The sequence below is a fragment of the Lynx rufus genome, unplaced genomic scaffold, assembly GCF_022079265.1.
Source record: "Lynx rufus isolate CCGP_SWC_20201006 ecotype Redwood Valley unplaced genomic scaffold, mLynRuf1.p SCAF_2, whole genome shotgun sequence".
Lineage (NCBI taxonomy): Eukaryota > Metazoa > Chordata > Mammalia > Carnivora > Felidae > Lynx > Lynx rufus.
In genome coordinates this window covers 84,848,699-84,869,886 of record NW_025814834.1, presented here as the reverse complement: position 1 = coordinate 84,869,886, position 21,188 = coordinate 84,848,699, and the positions used below count along the sequence as shown (strand labels likewise).

General features: G+C 35.7%; 1 pseudogene; it reads right to left on the bottom strand.

The window, feature by feature from the left end:
• Window positions 1-750: 750 nt before the first annotated feature.
• LOC124514216 (elongation factor 1-alpha 1-like) lies at window positions 751-3,280 on the bottom strand (annotated as a pseudogene).
• Window positions 3,281-21,188: the final 17,908 nt, after the last annotated feature.

Genomic DNA, 21,188 nt, shown 5'->3' with positions numbered 1-21,188 from the left:
ACACATGGTTAGATGTAGATATATTACTTATCACATATGGTATAATTAGTATACAATAAGAAGAAAGGTAATTATTTAAATCCTATTGTCAAAGGTGGGAAAAAAAGATACAGTAGTATTGCACTATTACAGGTAAAATAAAGTGATACAATCTACCAGGCAATTTGAGAGTCCTGATAAAAATTTAACATGCATGCATGACCCAATTAGCTTTGGGGTTTGGGGCTTTTTTTCTCATTAAACTTCTGTTTTAATGGGTTTCAAAATTCTGTGACAGATTTTTGGTCAAGTTGTCTCCATTAAAAAGTATAGATTTAAAAACTAATAGGTTGAAAGTGACACACACACACACACACACACACACAAAACCAAATGGTGCACAAAAGATTCTCCTTTCCTTCTGAATATTGTTATCATTAACCAGTCATTTACTATTAAACTTAAATGGTCAGTTGACACAAACAGCTCTGAGATGGTTCTTCCACCAGTTATTAAGACTGAGGTGGGGGTACCTGGGTGGCTCAGTCAGTTAAGCATCTGACTTCGGCTCAGGTCATGATCTCATGGTTCATGAGTCTGAGCCCTGTGCAGGTTCTGTACTGACAGCTCAGAGCCTGGAGCCTACTTCAGATTCTGTGTCTCCCTCTCTCCCTGCTCCTCCCCCACTTGCACTCTAAAAAATAAACATTTAAAAAACTTTAAAAAAGAGACTGGGATGGCAGGTATTAGAGATTATATTTATTTAGCCTTCTAAGCTTTCTGAGCAGACTTGGTAACCTTGCCAACTCCAGCTGCCTTCTTGTCCACTGCTTTGATGATACCCATAGCAACCGTCTGTCTCATGTCATGAACAGCAAAATGGCTGAAGTCCTCAACACACCTAGGCGTACCAGGAGCCATATCAATGATGGAAGCAGCACTAGATTTCAGGAACTTGGGGCCATCTTCAAGCTTTTTTCCAGAACAACAGTCAATCTCCTTCAGCTCAGCAAACTTGCGAGCGATGTGAGGTGTGTGACAATCCAGCATAGAAACATATCTATCACTGATTTGGCCTGGATGGTTTAGGATAATCATCTGAGCCATGAAGCCAGCTGCTTTCCCTGGTGGGTCATTTTTGCTGTCACCAGCCACATTGCCACAATGAACACCTTTGACAGGTATGTTCTTGACATCGAAGCCCATGTTGTCCCCAGGAAGAGGCTCACTCAAAGCTTCGTGGGCATTTCAACAGACTTCAGCTGTAACATGGACTGGAGCAAAGGTTGACCACCATGCCTGGTTTAAGAATACCAGTCTCCACTCAGCCCACAGGGACAGAACAAATATCACCAATTTTGTAGACATCCTGGAGGGGCAGACACAAAGGCTTGTCAGCTGGATGAGGTGGTGGCAGAATGCAATCCAGACCTTCAAGCACTGTGGTTCCACTGTCCTTGCCATCTTTATGGGTGACTTTCCATCCCTTGAACCAAGGCATGTTAACACTTGGCTTTAGCATGTTATAACTATTCCAACCAGAAATTGGCATGAATGCTACTGTGTTGGGGTTGTAGCCAATTTTCTTAATGTAGGTGCAGACTTCTTTAATGATTTCCTCATAACTCTTCTGGCTGTAGGGTGGCTCAGTGGAATCCATTTTGTTAACACCAACAATTAGTTGTTTTATATTCACTGCATAAGCCAGAAGGGAAGGCTCACAGATCTGCCCATTCTTGGAGATACCTGCTTCAAGTTCACCAACACCAGCAACAACAATCAGGACAACACAGCCTGACATGTGCCTGTAGTCATGTTTTTGATAAAGTCTCTATGTCCTGGGGCATCAATGATGGTCACATAATAAATACTTGCTGGTTTGGAATTTCCAGGGAGATATCAATGTTGATACCACGTTCATGTTCAGCTTTCAGTTTATCCAAGACCCAGGCATTCTTGAAGGAGCGCTTTCCCATCTCAGCAGCCTCTTTCACATTTTTTTTTTGATGGTTCTTTTGTTGCTACCACCACATGTGTGCATCAGATGACCAGTAGTGGTAGACTTGCATGAGTCTATGTGTCCAATGACAACGATGCTGATTTGAGTCTTTTCCTTTCCCCATTTGGTTTAGGTTTAGAGGTGGTTTTCATGACACCTGTGCTCTGGAAGCAAATCCTTTGGTTGCTGTTAATGTTTTTGTTTTTCATACAAGTATGTGAGTGCACAAGGCACCTTGGTTTCTAACAGTGATTGTTTAGAGACAACTGAATATCTTTCTGTAGAGAAATATTTAAAAAAAATTTCAAAACAGAAAAGGAGAGAATGCAACAGATAAAGTTCTGGTAAAAGAGCAGCTACCTCACAAAAAGCTCATGATTTTCGGGCAGAAGAACATTGCTTGTGAGCTCACTGAAAAGTGTATGCAACTGGAGAGACTTCATACATGATATTTTGGAAATCACTTGGAAAATGCAAGATAAAACAAGAGAAAATTAAGTAAGTGCTCTCCTTTACAGAAAAGAGGATTTGTGGTTTCTAGACTCAATAAGCATAGGTATGAGATCTATTCCACAAACCTATATCATGAATTTTCAGATATGTATGTTGTTATCATTTTGATACGTTACTAAGACATTTTTGTTTAAACTAATGTGATTTATTTTCTTGACAGATTTGTTAGGCTGGTGGATCAAAGAAATGCCACACACAGCTTATATTTTCACTCAAGCAAGGCATTTGGCAAAATCTCTGATTCTCTGAGATCACTGGGGAGTAAGGTCTTAACAATCACTTAGGAAATACCTTTGGAATGTGAATGTGGGACACAGAGAAAGTATCATTGCTAGTAGTATGGGCAGAATGTAAGCAACAGAGAAAATACAGGCAGTGAGCTAGCATCTAAACTTTGAAATCACACCTGAATATGAACCCAGGTTCAGAAAATGCCTTACCTATTCAATGATCTGTCAATTTGGTGTTGTTTAATCTCTCTCCAGCCCTCAGTTTTTTTCTTATGTCATTTGAGAATTAAAACATTGCCTACCTTAAGGTCATTGGGAAAACTCAAGAGGACTGAATGACCAGTAAGGGCTTAGTAAGATGACCAGCATCAAGTATTATATTAAAATGAATACACAGAAGATACAATTAATTAGAAGCACTCAGGCAGAGTAACAAAGAGTCTTTATGTCTTTCCACAACAGTAGCAGCAGAGGCAGAAAAAATTTGAATTACCATAATATCATATACTGCAAGGAAGAAAGAAGGATCTTCCCAAGAAGGATGATGAGCACAGGACATTCTCCTTTGGACTAAAGAAAATTGGAATTGAGACACACTATTGATTATTTACAGAAATCTTTATTTTTTTTCTCTAAGATGCTTGTATAACTTCTCAGTTTTCAATATTTAACATTTACTACAAGTACACTTCAAATAAATATTCAATATCTAAGATAAATTCGGAATATCTGTTTCTTATCTCCTAAGAGAGTGTAACATAATTACTAAATAAAAACTCAAAAGGATGAATTGTTTCAAACTAACAAAATAAATATAAAAGTGTGGTGAAATGTATTGTTGACACAACTTTAGGCAGGGTCCTCAACTTCTTGTGACTTTCTTATTGTTGTTTATATGTAGATAAAATTAGGGATAATTATGTGATTTTAAATAACGTAATCAAGATAAAATGATTAGCATGGTCATTGGCTAACAATGAACAACCATGAAAATGAATGCGGTTTTCATTATTATCAGATGAAGAAATTAATAAACACCTAATATTTAGAACAGAGAGGAGTGGTTCATTTTAAAACCCTAAATAGGGGACACTTGGGTGGCTCAGTCAGTTAAGAGTCTGGCTTCGGTTCAGGTCATAATCTTATGGTTTGTGAGTCCAAGCCTGGCATTGGGCTCTGTGTTGACAGCTCAGAGCCTGGACCCTGCTTCGGATTCTGTGTCTGCCTTTCTCTCTCTCTGATCCACCCTTCCTTGTGCTCTGTGTCTCTCTGTCTCTCAAAGACGAATAAACGTTAAGAAAATTAAAAAAAAAAAACACCCTAAATATTGTACTCAATGGCAAGTGCACTGTGATCCAAGAGCATAAAAACACCGTGAAATAGATCATGGGATCTCTTATTGTATTAAATAGAAGTATGGTGTTTTCATTAAGAGAAATAATTGTTTCACTTTATACAGTTAAGATATCATCTAGGAAATTTCATTCTGGTAGTAATATTTAAGAAGGACTTGAACAAACAATAGAGATAGTAAAGAAGCTGGAGCACTTAATGACTTGATTTGGAAAAGGGAAACACTGAAAGGGAAAAGTAATGCTTATCTTCCGGTATCTAAAGAGTTTGTACTGGGAATGCGCAATAAATTAGGATTAAGTGGAGAAAGTTGTAGGAATCAGATTTTGAGCAAACATACAGACAAATATCTAGTAGTAGATTTGTCTGACAGCTCAGTGATGTTTTAGGGATTGGAATCTTCATTTTTGACCAGCTTTTAGTGATCTTCTTTCATACGAAATAAGGGAAGGTGGTACACAGGATGCTTGCTGTACCAATTTCCCATTCAGAACCTAAGGCGTATATTCTCAGCCAGCCAAGGACTCTTCCTCACTGGAGCACAGGTATCCTTTAATCTACAATCCTGACAGAATCCCTTAAATGGCATTTTAGACACCGACTGCCAATCACTTAGTATGCCATTTCTGTCTAAATGATCTCTAAGGTTATTTAAATTCTAATACCTCATGATATTAGTGTTTAAACCATATTTTTTCACATAGAATACAGGGCATTATGTCTGCCATTTACTTATATAAAAATAAAGGGAGTAACGTTTTCAACCAACATTGTAATGTCTTATTCCTAACAATAAATGATTTTGAGATAATTCTCATTTCTCAACAGAACCACCAGATGGTATGTTTTCTAGACAAGTCATATTTATAACAATGTATTTTTACATTTTGCAATACAACATAAAGCCTAATAATAAGATCTGAATTCTGCAAATACTAGACAAATCTGCAAGTATAACATTCTTCTCTCCTAGCGAACATCCTGTGAATTCATAAATATTTACATATTACAAGTTATAATTATGTAGCACTGGGGAAAAGGGAAAATGTAACTGTATATTTATATCTATAAGAATATAAAAGAACATTCATAAATTACAAATGTGCATTGTTCTAAGAAAAGTACCTACTGAGCTTTTGTATCTTAAGGCCAATACATAAGACATGTCTCTCCATCCCCCCCAACAGTGGAATAAAAAATTATAATTGTAAGTTTGAATGACTATTGATTGCTTATTATAGTTTCTATTAATAGTTATAAATGATTATGTATGAGCACATCATTGTAGGTATTTGATAATGTAGAAGGGAAAGTTTGTATTGCTACAGGGATAATCCTCCTTAAGAAACTGACAAGCATTATTATAAAAAATACTGCAAAGTATGTATTTGCTCTAAAACAATTACCTAAAATAGTGCATTTAAATGCTATCTTCTTCTTGCTTTTCATACTAGGCATTCCACAGCAAATTCTATATCACAGATTAATCTGCCCAGTAATAAATTTCTGCTAAATAAAAGTGAATTTTTTAGAAATCTGTGATGCATATAACAGATTAGCTTTGAGTTATTCCAAAGCTTTAAAAAAATGAAAAGTAATAAATGTTCCCTACACTTTCACATTATTTTCTACAGAAATGATCATCATTTACATTTATTTTTTATTTTAGTTTTCATATGCTCCTTTTCCTACCATTTTCACTACAAAATGTTCCAACAATTTAATTATTTCATACCTACATTTTTATGCACATCTCTGCAGGTACATTTATGTATTAGAGTAAATTCAGGTCTTAAATAGTCTCACCTCTGAGGTTGACAGTTCTTATGTGGCAGTGACCTCCAGTCATCTGATCAAATTTTGGGTTACTTACTAGTTATAATCAAATATATTCTCATCTCTTATTTGAACAAATCATACAGAAATTGAATACAATTTTTATGAACACTAGCAATATGTTCACTTCCCTGATAATTTTGACATTAAAATTCCATCTTAATAATCCCATCCTTCAGGCTTTGCAGACTCTTAAGGTATTAAAGCAAAAATTATCCTAAGCAGTTAGATTATAATGTATTTAAAGATTAGACATTTCATGTTGAATATTAACTGCTCCACTTCCCAGGAAAAGAAAACTATGCTGATTTTCTTCTTCTACAATTTATACATTTCAAAGGCCAGCTATCCAAGTTTCAAATCATATTGCAGGAAAACATACTTAAAGTGACTTGAATGTTCCATAGAGTTTCAAAGTATAAGTAACAGCATATTAAGATACATTAGAAATATTTACAGCAATTAGTTAATTTTATTTCAAAATAACATACCATAGTTATTAAAAATTTAACTATAGCCAATACTTCATAGATAGAATATTACTTAACTAAAGTTGTTAAATTCTCTATTGAAAAAAGTAAATATGCACCTTGTTAGGTATTAGGTAGATATTTATTGAATATGCCCTTTGTAATGTAGAATGAGAGAAATTAAAGACAAATGTGAACTAGCAGATGAGGAAATGACCTATTGTATTGTTTCTTAGGATTAAAGAGATAATGAAATGTCATCTATTACTTCTTTTTACTTCTGGAAATTATGAATATGATCAGTTCATAAGGATGAAAGCCTGTCCTAGTCTGAATTTCTCTAAAGGACAAAATTTTGAGCCCATCCATACACTTCAAAAGTGGTAACTTAAACAAAAGTCAACATTTTTTTTTTCTAAATCTTGTCTTGGTTCTATGGCCAAGGTTCTAGAAGGTATGACAAACATGTTCAGGATGACAAACATTTACTCACATACAACTTAAAGAAAAAAGGTGCTATGAATGTTTGTGCCTTTCTCACAAATTAATATTCAAATATTTAAACCTAATTTCCAACATGGTGGTATTTGGAGGTGGGCTTTGGGTGGCCATGAGGATGGAGCCCTCATGAATGAGATTAGTGCCTTTGTATAAGAGACCCCAGAGAGCTCCTTTACCACTTCTACTATGAGTGGACATGGTTAGAAGATGTTATTTATGAACCAAGAAGTGGGTCCTCCCCAGATACTGAATCTATTGGAGCCTTGATCTTGGACAGCCTCCAGAGCATGAGAAATGTATTTCTTTTGTTTTTGGTATTCAGTTATAGCAGCTTGAATGGATGAAGGCAGAAGGCTTGCAAACTAATAAAGAACATGTTTCCAGTAGCCCGTGTTTCCTGCTTTTGTCACTTCTGATCAAAGGAGAGAAATAAGAAGGATAACTTGGATAGAAATATCTATAACATATACCCTTTGGCACAGTATATGCCAATGACTTACATTAGGACCTTGGGTTGCAAGTAACTTGTTCTGTGAGTGTTCCTCAAAACAATCAAACATTTCTATTAAATTTTAACTTTATAAATGAGTGATGTCTTGCAATATGAGTAGTACATGATACCAAACATCACATGATCATGACTGAACCAATGGTTCTCTCTCTCTCATTGTGGGATTGTGGGTGATTCCCTCCCGTGCTCAGATGCTCAGTCTCAGGCTACAGTGTTGGGCAGAAATCGGTGACTTTTCAGAATGTTGGAAGTTTCCCACAACTGGCACTAGTGTATTTTTGTCACTTTAAAGCATCTATGGACAGTCTCTTGCTTTTCTATACAGGAGTAAGCTTAGGAATGCTCTGCTTCATTCTACTTCAGGCTGCCTGAAGATATAGACACTTTCCTTTACTACCTTATTGCCAGTTACATTAAATATAGTATATGATAGAGTTTATTAATACTGTACCTTAGTCAACATCCATTGAGCTTATCCAATGGCTCTTAAGCAGAAAAAGGTTGAAAAGAAAGGTGGTAAGAAGAAGGAGATGATTATGGTGGAAGTTAAGAAGGAAATCATCAAGAAGTACAAACAAGGTATGTGAGTGGCCAAATTGCAAGATTTTATAAGAAGTCTACATTGACCATTTGCACAATGCTAAAGAAGAAATAAGAAACAAGAGGGCTAGATGCAGCTAAAGGAGTCACGAGAATATCAAAGCAATGGCCACATTTCTAGAAGATGTAGAAAAGTTGCTTCTGGTTTGGATAAAGGAGAAGCAAGTAGCAGGTGATACTGTGACTAAGAACTTTATTTGCAAGAAGGCAAAGGCCTTGTACACTGACCTGGTAAGTAAACTGCCAGATACGTCAACAGAAAATGAAGAAGGATTCAAAGAAAGCAGGGATGGTTTGATAACTTTAAGAGGAGAAGTGTTGTGAAGCATGGCAAGGCTGTGAGTTCAGATGCTCAGGCAGCTGATGTATTCACTACTGAGTTCCAGAAGCTCATGGTGTTTGAGTGTTACCTGCAGGAGCAAGTTTTTAACTGTGATGAGACAGGGAGTTTTGGAAAAAAATGCCAAAGTGGACCTACATTACAGAAGAAGAGAATGCAATGCCTGGTCACAAGCCCATGAAAGACCATCTCACGCTCTTGTTTTGTACTAATGCAAGTGGGGATTTCAAAGTCAAGCCCTTGCTCATGTATCATTCCAAGAATCTATGAACCTTCGGGAAATGCAAGGTGCAGAAGAGTTAAACGTTATGTAGAGGTCCAACAGCAAGACCTGGGTCATTCCTATCTTGTTCATTGAGTGGATCAACAAGGTCTTCTGTCCTTCAGTGAAGAAATAGCTTTTAGAAAAGAATGTGCCACTCAAAGCCTTGCTGGTTATGGATAATGTTCTTGCTCATCTTCTAGGCTTTGAGGATGACTTACTGGAGGAATTCGAGTTCATTAAAGTCAAGTTTCTTCCTCCCAACACCCCCCCAATCCTCCATCCCATGGATCAGCAGGTCATTTCAAGCTTTAAGAAGCTTTATATCACATTTCAAACTTTAAGAAGCGTTATGCCAAAGTACTATTACAGTGAAAAGTTCGAGGTGACCAAAGGAACAAACCTTACCCTCCTAGTTTTGGAAAAATCATTTCCACATCATGAACTATCTCAAGATCATTGATAAAGTCTGGGATGTGGTCACCAACAGAGCCCTCAACTCTGCTTGATGAAAACTGACCTGACTGCATTTTTGGATTTGACTTAGAGGGGTTTGCTCATGAACAAGAGCCACCAGTTGTTGATAGAATTGTGCCCCTGGGGGAGAGCTTGGGGCTGGAGGTGAATTAGGATGGCATTCAAGTGCTGGAAAAGAAACATGGCCAAAAGCAGACCACCCACGGACTGATGGAGCTGTGTTGCGAGCAATAGCAAGAGGTTATGGAGGAGATCTCATCTGCAGAGGAGGAGGAGAAAAAGGCAGAGGAATCCCTCACTTCAAATGAAATTGGAGAGATGTGTAAAAGGTGGGAAACACTGCAAAATTTTGTAGAAAATCACCATCCAAATAAGGCTGTAGCGGTGTGGGCAATGAATCTGTTTAACAACAAGGCAATGTCACATTTCCACAAAAATCCTTAAAAGGAGGCAAAAGCAAGTGTCATTGGATAGGTTCCTTGTTAAAGTTGCATGAAAAGAAAAAGATTCCATTGAGTCAGTAGATAACAGTGATTCCATTAGTGATAGTGAAAGTCGTCATACACAATAACCCTCCTGCCTTGTCTCCCTCATATCAGCCATGAAGGTTTCCAAAGGTATGTGCAGGTTAATTTGTTTATTTTTCTTTATATTTTGTATTTTCTTTACTATTTTGTATTATATTACAGTATTGTAGTCATTTGTGTATGATTATTTTGGATTGAGGAACGAATCATCTGGATTTCCATTATTTCTTATGGGGAAATTTGTTTGATATACAAGTGCTTTGGATTACAAGCATGTTTCTGGAACAAATTGTGCTCACAAACCAAGGTTTTACTATATCTTATTTTGTACCCATTAGCAAATATCTTCTATTTACCAAGTTCCATTTCTCATCATTCCCCAAAAAAGATAAAGATAATAATTCTTCATTTTTTTACTTATATATGTCTATGCAAGTGTGTGTGACAATTAAATAGCATAAAATCTCATTTTATATTGAGTTGACTTTATTTCAACTGCTAATTATTTTGTTTTTGTTTCGGCTCTCCTAAAGGTACATTCTAAAGTCAGATTAGTGTGCAGGTTGTTTGTTTGGGAGGCTGTGACAAGAAGTACCTGAATGACAAAGGGAATGAAAGCGCGGGAGGAAAGATGTTTTAGTTCTAGTTTACTGTGTAGCAAACCACTCCAGAATTAGTGGCTTGTTATCAGTTATATTTATTTATATATTTTTTAATTTGTTAATTAATTTTTTAATTTATATCTAACAATTATGTGTGTTGATTGAATGAGATCAGCTCTGGTTTTTCAGTCGGTCTCGATTGGGACTTCTCAAGGGGCCTCTATCACTAGAGACCTCTGCTGGAGTCTTAGCAGGACAGCATGATATGATTAAGCTGGCTCTCTGTAATCATAGAGTCTCTTATGTTTTATGTGACCGGTCTCTCAACAGGATGTTTCCAGTAGTATGTTGCATAGTCACACTTCTTATACAGCATCTCAGGATTTCCAAACGTGCTAAAGAGGAAGCAGACATGTCATTGTGAGAGGTGGGTTTCAAATTGCAAAGTGTCACTTCCATCACTGGATGGAAGAGGAGACTACTCAAGGGCATGCATACTCAGAAGGTTGGTTCTTTGGTGGTTTTCTTTGGAGCTTCATAGATACAAAAAGAAAGTCAGTACACTGGAGGTAAATCAAAAAGTTTACTGTGGGTAACAACAGGATGAGCCCTTCTGGGGATAACTGGAATACATATAGAACTATCTTAGAATTTCCTCCCTTGAGAGCTGTGGAATATCTACTAATTTTGGAGGGGGACTTTGTTAAAGCAACGTTTTTGAGTTGACAGAAGGCACTGGAATACAAGGTCCTACGGGGATAGGGGAATAAATGTATTTTGTACAGCTTACAAATATAACAAAATTGAACACTCAGACCAAGGAACAAACTTTATCAGTTTTTTAAAAAGTCCTTGTGTTTCTTCTCTCCATTCATATTTCCCTTCCATTACCCCCAATAGAATAGCCACTATGATAATTTTTTTGTAATCACTTCTTTGCTTCAGAAAAAAAATATTTCTCCAACAAAATTTGTATTCATAAAAATTACACTGCTTAACTTTTATCTATTTTGTAAGATTATATCAATGGAAACATACTATTTCTATCTTTTTGCAACATGTTCGTTCATTGTACATTGTTTTTCACATTCCTATGTTTATGCTTAAAACTGAGGTTCATTTGTTTTATTTGCTCTGTAGTATTTCATTACATAGATCCATTTTACTGGTGAGCAATGTTTTCACTGAATCCCCCAGAAAATAAGAGAGCATGCTTTCTGTTTCTTTACTGGGAGGTGGGATGTAATCCCATGAAGGCCCTGATGGTGGGGACGCAAGTGAGACAGGAAGGGAGTGTAAGCAGATGAAATGGGGCAATACTGAGCACTCCAGAACTTTGAAAGAAAATGCATCCAAGGTGTCTCAAGACATGTTGGAAGTTGCCTCTGCTCCTCAGAATGATCTGTTGGGAAATGGGATAGGATGAACAAATAATTTATCAGCATCTTCTCGTTACCTTTATTATTGCTCAGAATTTACCTCACAGGGCACTAACTCCATAGCACTTCCAAGTTTGGGTCCCTGTCCTCTACAGAAAGATGCTGAGGATGCCAGATTTCAAACTCCACAGGACACATACTCATGGATGTCCAGAAGTAGTGAGAGACCCCAGATCCCCCATGGAGTGTGCTGGGTTGAGCTTTGATATGATAGATTTATATTACATGAGTAAATAAATGCATGCAACAGTTTTTAATAGATAACTTCAATAAAGTTAGGGGATTTTCAGTGTTTTTGTCGCTTGTTAACATTTTACCATAAAGGTATATACAATATTATTGAAGAGTTTCATTCATCTATTGAGAAATCATGTTTTTTCTCATTTAAGATGTTAATATGATGAGTTATATCATTCCACTTTTGAAACTTTTGAAAGAACTCTGCATTTCTGAGGTAAAAATAATTTGGATATGATGTGTTCCACTGTTATTGAATATCTGTATTTGGGTTGCTAATATTTTAGTTTGTTGCTTCTATGTTCCTGAGTGGAATTAGCTTGTAACTTTTTATTATACTATTCTTATCTTAATTGGTGTCAAAGTAAGTTAACCTAATAAAAATGGATTGATCTTTTTGTTTCTGCTATTAGAAAACTTGGTAGTACTCAATCCTGAATTTATCTAAATCCCAGTGTCTTCTTGTGGAAAGAGTTTTTAACCATTTTAACTGATCTAAAAGATATGGAAATATTCAGGTTTGTGTTATTTCTTAACTCAATTTTGATCAATTGTATTCTTATAAATTATTGATCATCTTTTTTTAGTTTTATTATTTAAATCTGGTGTAATCTGATTAATCTCTGTATTTTCTGTAGCTATTAAACTACACCATTGTTAATATTTTATTTTTTCTTTCCATTATTTTCCTTTCAATATAATAAAATTTGACTTTATTTAATACCTTTCAAAGAACCATTTTTCACTATTGGATAATTTTTATATTTTGCTTCCATCTCATTAACTTCTGACATTTATATTACTTCTTTCTATTTTTCTGGGTTTTAATCTGTTGCTTATTTTAAAATCTCTAAAGAAATTAAATACTTAGTCTATTGTTTTCTAAATATTTCATTGTTTCTAATTTAAGCTTTCAAGACAATAAATTTTATTCTAACATCTACTTTAGCTCTATCTTATAAGTTTTAATCACAGTACTTTATTAATAGTTCAATTAATTTATAATGTATATTATTGTTTTTATTAGAATCATGATTTTTTAGGGATATTTTTTCACTTTTCTTAACATAAGTGTCTTCTTTTGTTATTATGTTTTAATATTTTTATTTTAATGCCAGTGTAATCAAATGATGTGTTCTTTATGTCATTTAAAATTTGTAAGGTTAGTGTATGTTTACTTTGCATAAATATTGCATATGTATAAAAATAGTATGTATTATCCAATGTTTAATTGTACTGTTCTATGAATGTCAATTTTGTGATGAATATTCATTGTACCATTTAGCTCTTCTATATTCTTACTCATTTTTAGCCATTGTTGTCCAATCATTTGTTGAGTGACCATGGCAAATCCCTAATGATGATGGGAAAGCATTTAATTCCATCTTGTAATTACATCAATTTTCACTTTATATATTTTAAGTTACATTATTGTGTACATAAAATTTAGAATTATTATAGCATCTATTAAATTGAATATTTTATCATTGTGTAATATCCTCTTAATTCCTAATAACGGTTTCTGCCAATGCGTTCATTTTGTCTAGTGTTAACACACCTTCCCCATTTCCTTAGTCTTTTGACTCTCAATCATCTGTGTTTTGTTTTAGGTGTATCAAGCTTTCCCTTAACTGGAATGTTTATGTCATGTCCATTATATGTCATTATTGATATTTTGGGATTGAAGTATATCAAATTACTATGTATTTTCTATTTGCCTTGATTTTGTGCTTCTTTTCATCCCCCCCCTTTTTTGGGCTCTTTTGGACACTTTTTCTCATTCATCTTTTCTTTAACTTTTTAGAAGTTACATGGTAAATCTTTTAGTCATTAGTTATTTGACAAACATAATTAATCAAGTTTAAAATTAATCAATTTCTGTATATACCAATTATATGTATATGTCATATTTATATATATGTGATATTTTGAAGGTATGTAATTGTATAATCCAGATACATATCTAAAGATTTATTAAACAGAATTGGCTCATGTGATTATGGAGGGTGAGAAGTCCCAAGATATATAGTCAGTAAGCTGGAGACCCATGACAGCAAATAGGATAGTTCCAGTCTAAGCCTGAGCCTAAGAACTTGGATGACCAATGTTATGGTGCAGGTGCCTGTCTGGGTCCAAAGACCTGAAAAGGAGAGCTGATGGCTTAAGTTCAGTCCAAGTACCAAAGTACAAGAGAAAACTGATGTCCAGGTTAAGAAGCCAGGCAGAGAGAGTTAACATTCTTATTCAAATTTCTGTTATATTCAGGCCTTCCACAGATTGGGTGAAGCCCACCCACATTAGGGATAGCAATCTGTTTTACTTAGTCTACCAATTTAAATGTTAATCTCATTAAAAAAAAAAAAACAACACCTTCACAGATGCAACCAGAATATTATTTAAGCAAACATCTGGCATTTTGTGGCCCAATGAAGTTGACACATAAAATACCTGTATGATATAAGGATCTTAGAATACTTTAAGATTATCCAATTCCAAACATGTATTACTTTTGTCCACACTCTGCCTATATCCTTCTTTTGCCCTCAAATAAGATGTTGCTTTCGTTTTAAGTAGTCAAAGATGGTTCAAGTTTACAAATAACACTATTTGTTCATATCTGTTTCAACTGGATCATTTTTCTTTTGCCACTCATACCTTTTTTCAAATTCACGTTAGTGAAATTCTCTTGGTGGTCAACTCTTTTATGTCATATACTAATATTACACACATGTTCTTAAAAATCTATTTCTCCTAGGTGTGTAATTGGAAACAGCAAGTTTAGCTTTTGTTTTGTATACACAGTTTTGTGTATTCTTTCAACATAAAATGATGCCAAACATCAATTTAATTGCCATTTTATTGTTCTACCAGTCTGTCTTTAAATTTTTTTTATTAGTTTTCTTTATTTTTGTGAGGCAGAGAGAGACAGAGCATGAGTGGGGGAGGGGCAGAGAGAGAGGGAGACACAGAATCAGAAGCAGGCTTCTTGCTCTGAGCTGTCAGCGCAGAGCCAGATGCGGGGCCTGAACTCATGAACCATGAGATCATGACCTGAGCCGAAGTCAGATGTGCAACCAACTGAGCCCCCCAGGTGCCCCAACACCAGTCTGTCTTTAAAATCATATTACTAATAGTATTTTAAGAATCTTCTCAGCTTATTTGCTGATCACTATCTAGTATGAATTTCTTTCATTTATATTGCTTGGGTTCTATTTGAATTTCTGAATATGTGGGTTTGTGTATTTCATAATTTATGAGAGATTATTAGCCATAATTTATTCAGATATTGCCTCCTCCTTACCTATTGCTCCTTTTTAGAACTCTGGTTATGCTAATGTTTGAGCCATCTCATTCTGTCCTCCCATCTCTTATACTCTTCCCATATTTCTTCCTCTGTATCTCTCTTGGCTACATTCCAGATAATTTTCATACTATTTCTTCCTTCATTGGATCTAATCTGTCCCTTGAATAGCTTATATTATAATGGGTTTTTTTTGTAAAGAACTATTTTTAATATTTTAACTTAAGCCTGCATGATGCGAATTTTCAAGTTTCTGTGTTATTTCCTTAGGCTTATGTTATATAAAATTGTTTTATAATCAATATCTGATAATTACAATATTTGAATTATTTACTAGTATCTTTTCTATTGCCTGTTTTTGGTACTAGTGCTTATTCATAGCGTTCTATTTCTGTGTGTGTGTGTGTGTGTGTGTGTGTGTGTTGTGTTTTTTTTTTTTTTATTTTTTTTTTATTTTTTGGGACAGAGAGAGACAGAGCATGAACGGGGGAGGGGCAGAGAGAGAGGGAGACACAGAATCGGAAACAGGCTCCAGGCTCCGAGCCATCAGCCCAGAGCCCGACGCGGGGCTTGAACTCGCGGACCGCGAGATCGTGACCTGGCTGAAGTCGGACGCTTAACCGACTGCGCCACCCAGGCGCCCCTGTGTTGTGTTTTTATAATTATTTACTGATATTTCCTTTGGCATATTATCTTGTAAAGTGTTTGTCACCTGGGTTGAAATTGAGTTCCTCCACCCAATATCTGTATTTTCACAATGTCCTTCTATTGGGGGCACTGCTATTTCAAGATTATTTTAAGTTAAATTATTTACTTGAGACTTTTCATGTCTCAAGAATTCAGAAAACAAACCTGCATGAGAGCCAGTTTAAGATTATGAATTCTATGGGAATAGTATTTCCCCCACAAGCCAGTGTCAACTTTGACACAGGTAACTCTCCTTGCTGATGCTTTCTTCAAGCTTAGATTAGTTTTCATCCCTTCTTCTCATATAAGCATGACACTTTGGGTCCCAGATTTTTATTCAGGTATCCTATTAGACTCCCTTCCTCGGTCCACAGGCTATATATCCCATTTGTGTTCCCCAAGCAACAATAAAGTGGAAGCATAAGATCTCCAGGATTTGCCAGAAGACCTCAAGATGAAATCTTACTTTGGTACATATCTGTCATCCAAGATTCCTACCTTAATTTCATAGTTTAACTGTGTAGGTTCCTTTTTTTGTGTCAGTTCATAGATGCCTTTAAAAATAAAATTTGTGGGGCGCCTGGGTGGCGCAGTCGGTTACGCGTCCGACTTCAGCCAGGTCACGATCTCACGGTCCGTGAGTTCGAGCCCCGCGTCGGGCTCTGGGCTGATGGCTCAGAGCCTGGAGCCTGTTTCCGATTCTGTGTCTCCCTCTCTCTCTGCCCCTCCCCCGTTCATGCTCTGTCTCTCTCTGTCCCAAAAATAAATAAAAAACGTTGAAAAAAAAATTAAAAAAATAAATAAATAAAATTTGTGGGAGTTCTGGAAATGTGGGGTTGGGGGGAATCCTGGAATCTAGAAGGAAATGAACTGCCAAGATAAAGAGCAATGGCTGTTATCATCTTAACAGGAATAGGAAACAGAGAAAGGTGTCTCTTCTCCCTCTTCCAGGCTTCCAGCCGCTCTTCAGCACTCATTGAGAAAACCTACCAAGAATTTACCAGATTTGCAGAAATGGGATTGTAGAATCTTATAACTAGCCCTAGAATACAGACGTGTCAGTTTAAAGCTGGGAAATAACCTGATAAATAACCCAAAATCATTTCTATATTGTAGGAAAAGAACATGTGTTAGTTGAATTTCTATTATCATTATTTTCCAAGGATGTGTCCAAATTGTTCAGATGAGTCTAATGAAAAATTAAGATGTGAATCAATGTAAAAATTTGGCTGAGTAAATATATAATTCATATAACTCTCAAGAATTCTAACCTGTAATTCTCCATGCCACAGTTTTTCACTATCATAGTATGGTTTTCTGCATCAGGAAAGAAATACAACCGCTGCCCTGCTAAGTCAGAAAGCCTGCCTGCTTACTCTTTTACCCCAAGGTGGTGGTCAATAGAAAATAAACTGCCCTCACAGATTCAGGTCTGGGCAATACCACACAGTGAAGTCTCGGACGTGTCATACGCTGCTTTTAGCGTGATGTGTCTTGTTTATGATTCAAGCACATAAACGTCCCAGGAGAACTTGAATGATGTCTCACACACTTACCTTTCTTCTATGCTCAGCAAACATGAGTTTTTAACACAAAATAACTTAATTTTTTGGTATCACTCCTAATCTCTTCTTTGTTAAATAATGAGCCTTTATTGCTTCTATGGAAAAAGGAAATAATAGGGTTTTGTTTTTGTCGTTGTTGTTATTTACAACTACATTTTTACTGTGTTCAAAAGTGATGTAACAGTACTTCCCCAGGATGGCGTAATGACAACACCACTCCCTTTTTTTTTGCCACTAAAGCTTAAAGCCAAATGTCTTCTATAGTAGACAAAAGCTTGCTTGATAGTCATAAAAATATATATCCTTCAGGATAGGAACCATTTTCTGTATCATTCCATGTGTCGATCAGCACATAGACATCCTAAATCCAGGTGTATCTTTATGTACCTTCCAGGAATTGTCATGAAGATTTATTAACAAATTGAAATTTATGAACACCAGTATATATCTTAGATGCTTACCAATTAAAGGAGCTTAATGGCATTGTAAATACACATATTTGGAGCAAAAAAATCATTTTCTGCCTTGAGTGATTAGTACCACTGTTAAATTTTGGAGTTTTATTTATTTCAAGTTTAATGCGGTATAAAACTGTTTTTTTTTTAATAAACGTAAAATCAATTCATTCAGTATATATTCACAATACAATCTTTTTCAAACAAGTTTCTCTAAACAGGATGTGGCATTATGTATAAATTCATTTGAAATTAAAAAAAAATTCAGCTTGGGGCGCCTGGGTGGCGCAGTCGGTTAAGCGTCCGACTTCAGCCAGGTCACGATCTCGCGGTCCGTGAGTTCGAGCCCCGCGTCGGGCTCTGGGCTGATGGCTCAGAGCCTGGAGCCTGTTTCCGATTCTGTGTCTCCCTCTCTCTCTGCCCCTCCCCCGTTCATGCTCTGCCTCTCTCTGTCCCAAAAATAAATAAACGTTGAAAAAAAAAAATTAAAAAAAAAAAAAAAATTCAGCTTAAATGCATAATTAGTCTTTCAGAAATTGTGTGTCTTACTATAAGCCTTTTTATATCATCCCATGTGTCAGGAAATAAGCAATTACTTTAAAATATTAGAGTGAATTTTGTAATCTGTCAGTTTTTCTACACACTAAGTCTCAGGAAGGAATGTTGAAACCGGCATTGCATGTGAACTACAAATACATAAACGGTGATCTCATTTTACTGTAAGATTGCTATTTAGGTTTTTCCTAACAAATGTCAATATTTCTGAGGACACATTTATTTGTTGCTATATCAAATTTAATCAAATATAATTAGAATGCACTGTTTTCATGTTTATTTCTATTTATATATATACTGTTTTGGGCCATTCTACAATTTGTGTTATGATTTTAATCAGTAAGTTTTCAATATAACTTTAGGTTGATATTTGAGAAAAAGAAATTATTGTGTTTTACAAAAAAAATTTATTGTATCTCTATGAGCTATGAGTTAATCTGGGCTGCGTCAAATCGTAACTTTGGGACTTTCAAATGTAATATTTTAATCTAGAGCTTTTAATTTATTAGTAAGCACAAAAAATAGCTTTGCAACCGATGTTGTCACTATTTTCACTAATCTTCAAGAGTTAAAATTCAATTTTTTTTTTTTTAATTTTTTTTTCAACGTTTATTTATTTTTGGGACAGAGAGAGACAGAGCATGAATGGGGGAGGGGCAGAGAGAGAGGGAGACACAGAATCGGAAACAGGCTCCAGGCTCCGAGCCATCAGCCCAGAGCCTGACGCGGGGCTCGAACTCACGGACCGCGAGATCGTGACCTGGCTGAAGTCGGACGCTTAACCGACTGCGCCACCCAGGCGCCCCTAAAATTCAATTTTTATTGCTAAAAACATTAAGTTTTTATTTGTATTGCTTTCTCTTGAACCTCTATAAAATCAAATATAATAATGCGATTCAATTTATACTATTAATTAATTTGCCTGAAAACATTTATTCATTCAGAGATTAATTTAAGAATTGTTGCTTTGTAAGATCTTTTAAACTCCTGAGCACAAATATCATCTACCAGGATTTCTTCATTCATTCATTCATTCATTCATTTTTACTCTTTCTAGATTCACTTTTCTAGCATGAGAGATTCCTCCCCCCCTCCCCATTTTACTGTTTAGATTTTCCTTCTTTAAATAATTGGGAACTAGTGGCTCGAGTTCAGAAGAGTCTGATATTGACCTATTCATCACTCAATACAAATGGCTTCATCAGTTTTGCCTCTATATTGGAAAAGAAGGCTTTGTCACTCTAGCCTGTTGAGAGGCTTGAGATGTGGTTTAGAGGGATTGTTAGACTCTTTATTCCTCTTACCAAAAATGATAAGTGCCTTTTTGTACTGGCCAGTGGTGAGTGATGATCTGGTAGGTGATGTTTGGTTAATTCCATCAAGAGTGTGTAACGAAAGAAGACGTCTTTCTTCCTGCGAAGGGAGAATGTATGTTGCACTTGTCCTCTCCCCTCGTGTTCAGATAATTCGGGACTATACAGGCAGGTGGGTGTAATTGGTAAAGATAAAAAGGTTTTCTCTAAAGATTTGCTGGGTCACTTCCGTAGGGCAAAAGTCAGTAGCCCCTGTAGTTTTATGACCCAGGCACACGAACTGTACAAGAGAATGTCAGTGACGTATAACACATTTACTTTCCTCTATTCTTGGCAAACATGTGGCCTAAGAAAAGAAAGCTTATTTGTTCTTTGCATCACTAAAATAGTTTCTTTGTTAAATAATGATTCTCTGTTTATTGTATAAATTAAAAGGGACAATGTTTCCAGAAATTCTTTTTTATGTTCTCATGTACTTTATTTCACTTAATTTAAATCTCATAGCCATCTCAGATGAAAAGATTTCCAAACCCATTGCTACAATTAAAATTTGTGGTATGTGTACGATTTTACACTTTTAGATTTACATGATGTTGACAGGAATCAATATTTTTGGGGTTGTCTGCTTTTCTAATAGCAGAAACAGTTATGGCCGTGTGCCCATATAATGCATATTATCTTGGTTATAACTCACCATTATTCTCCATTTCTGCATTGTTGATATGTATCCAATTTTAAATACACACACACACACACACACACACACGTATATGTGTGTTGGAACGTTCCTTTAATTCTCCCCCACTATTTGTCCACACTGTGACACTTTATAGAGATCAGAATAATTGCACATTTCAATGTCAAGATATATGCTTTTTTAAGATCTTAATAGATTCTAACTGCCCAATAAGACTGAAATAACTGTGGTCGTAACACATTTTTCCCCCCTTGGATTGCAGGCACATAAGGGACAATTCTCATAAACAAGTACAGGAGTTATTACTACCTTGGATATCAATGGGCTGTGTATATCCATACTGTGTTTTGTGAATATATTCTGAATGCTTAGTAAATGCTTAATTAAAAAAATAGTTTTTTTTTCCTGTTCACAAAAGGAAAAAATAAGGAGGTAGATGATATAGATAGATGATAGATGGATAGATAGATAGAGAAAGAGATAAAAATAGGTGTGTGCTATGCATATAAGAAAATGTATTTTGTAAGCAGGCTACAGAGTATATCCAAATAGAAGGTGATAAGGAATATTCATTCATATGATCTCATCTAAAACAAAGGAAAAATGGGACTTCCTTCTGGACTCCATTTAGAGTGTATATGGGGCACTCTCTCTCACAGCCCTGTGTCCCCATAATCATGTGTTCACAGTTGTAACAATTCTCTTAGAAGTACTCTGGGCATGAACATTGTCAGACATT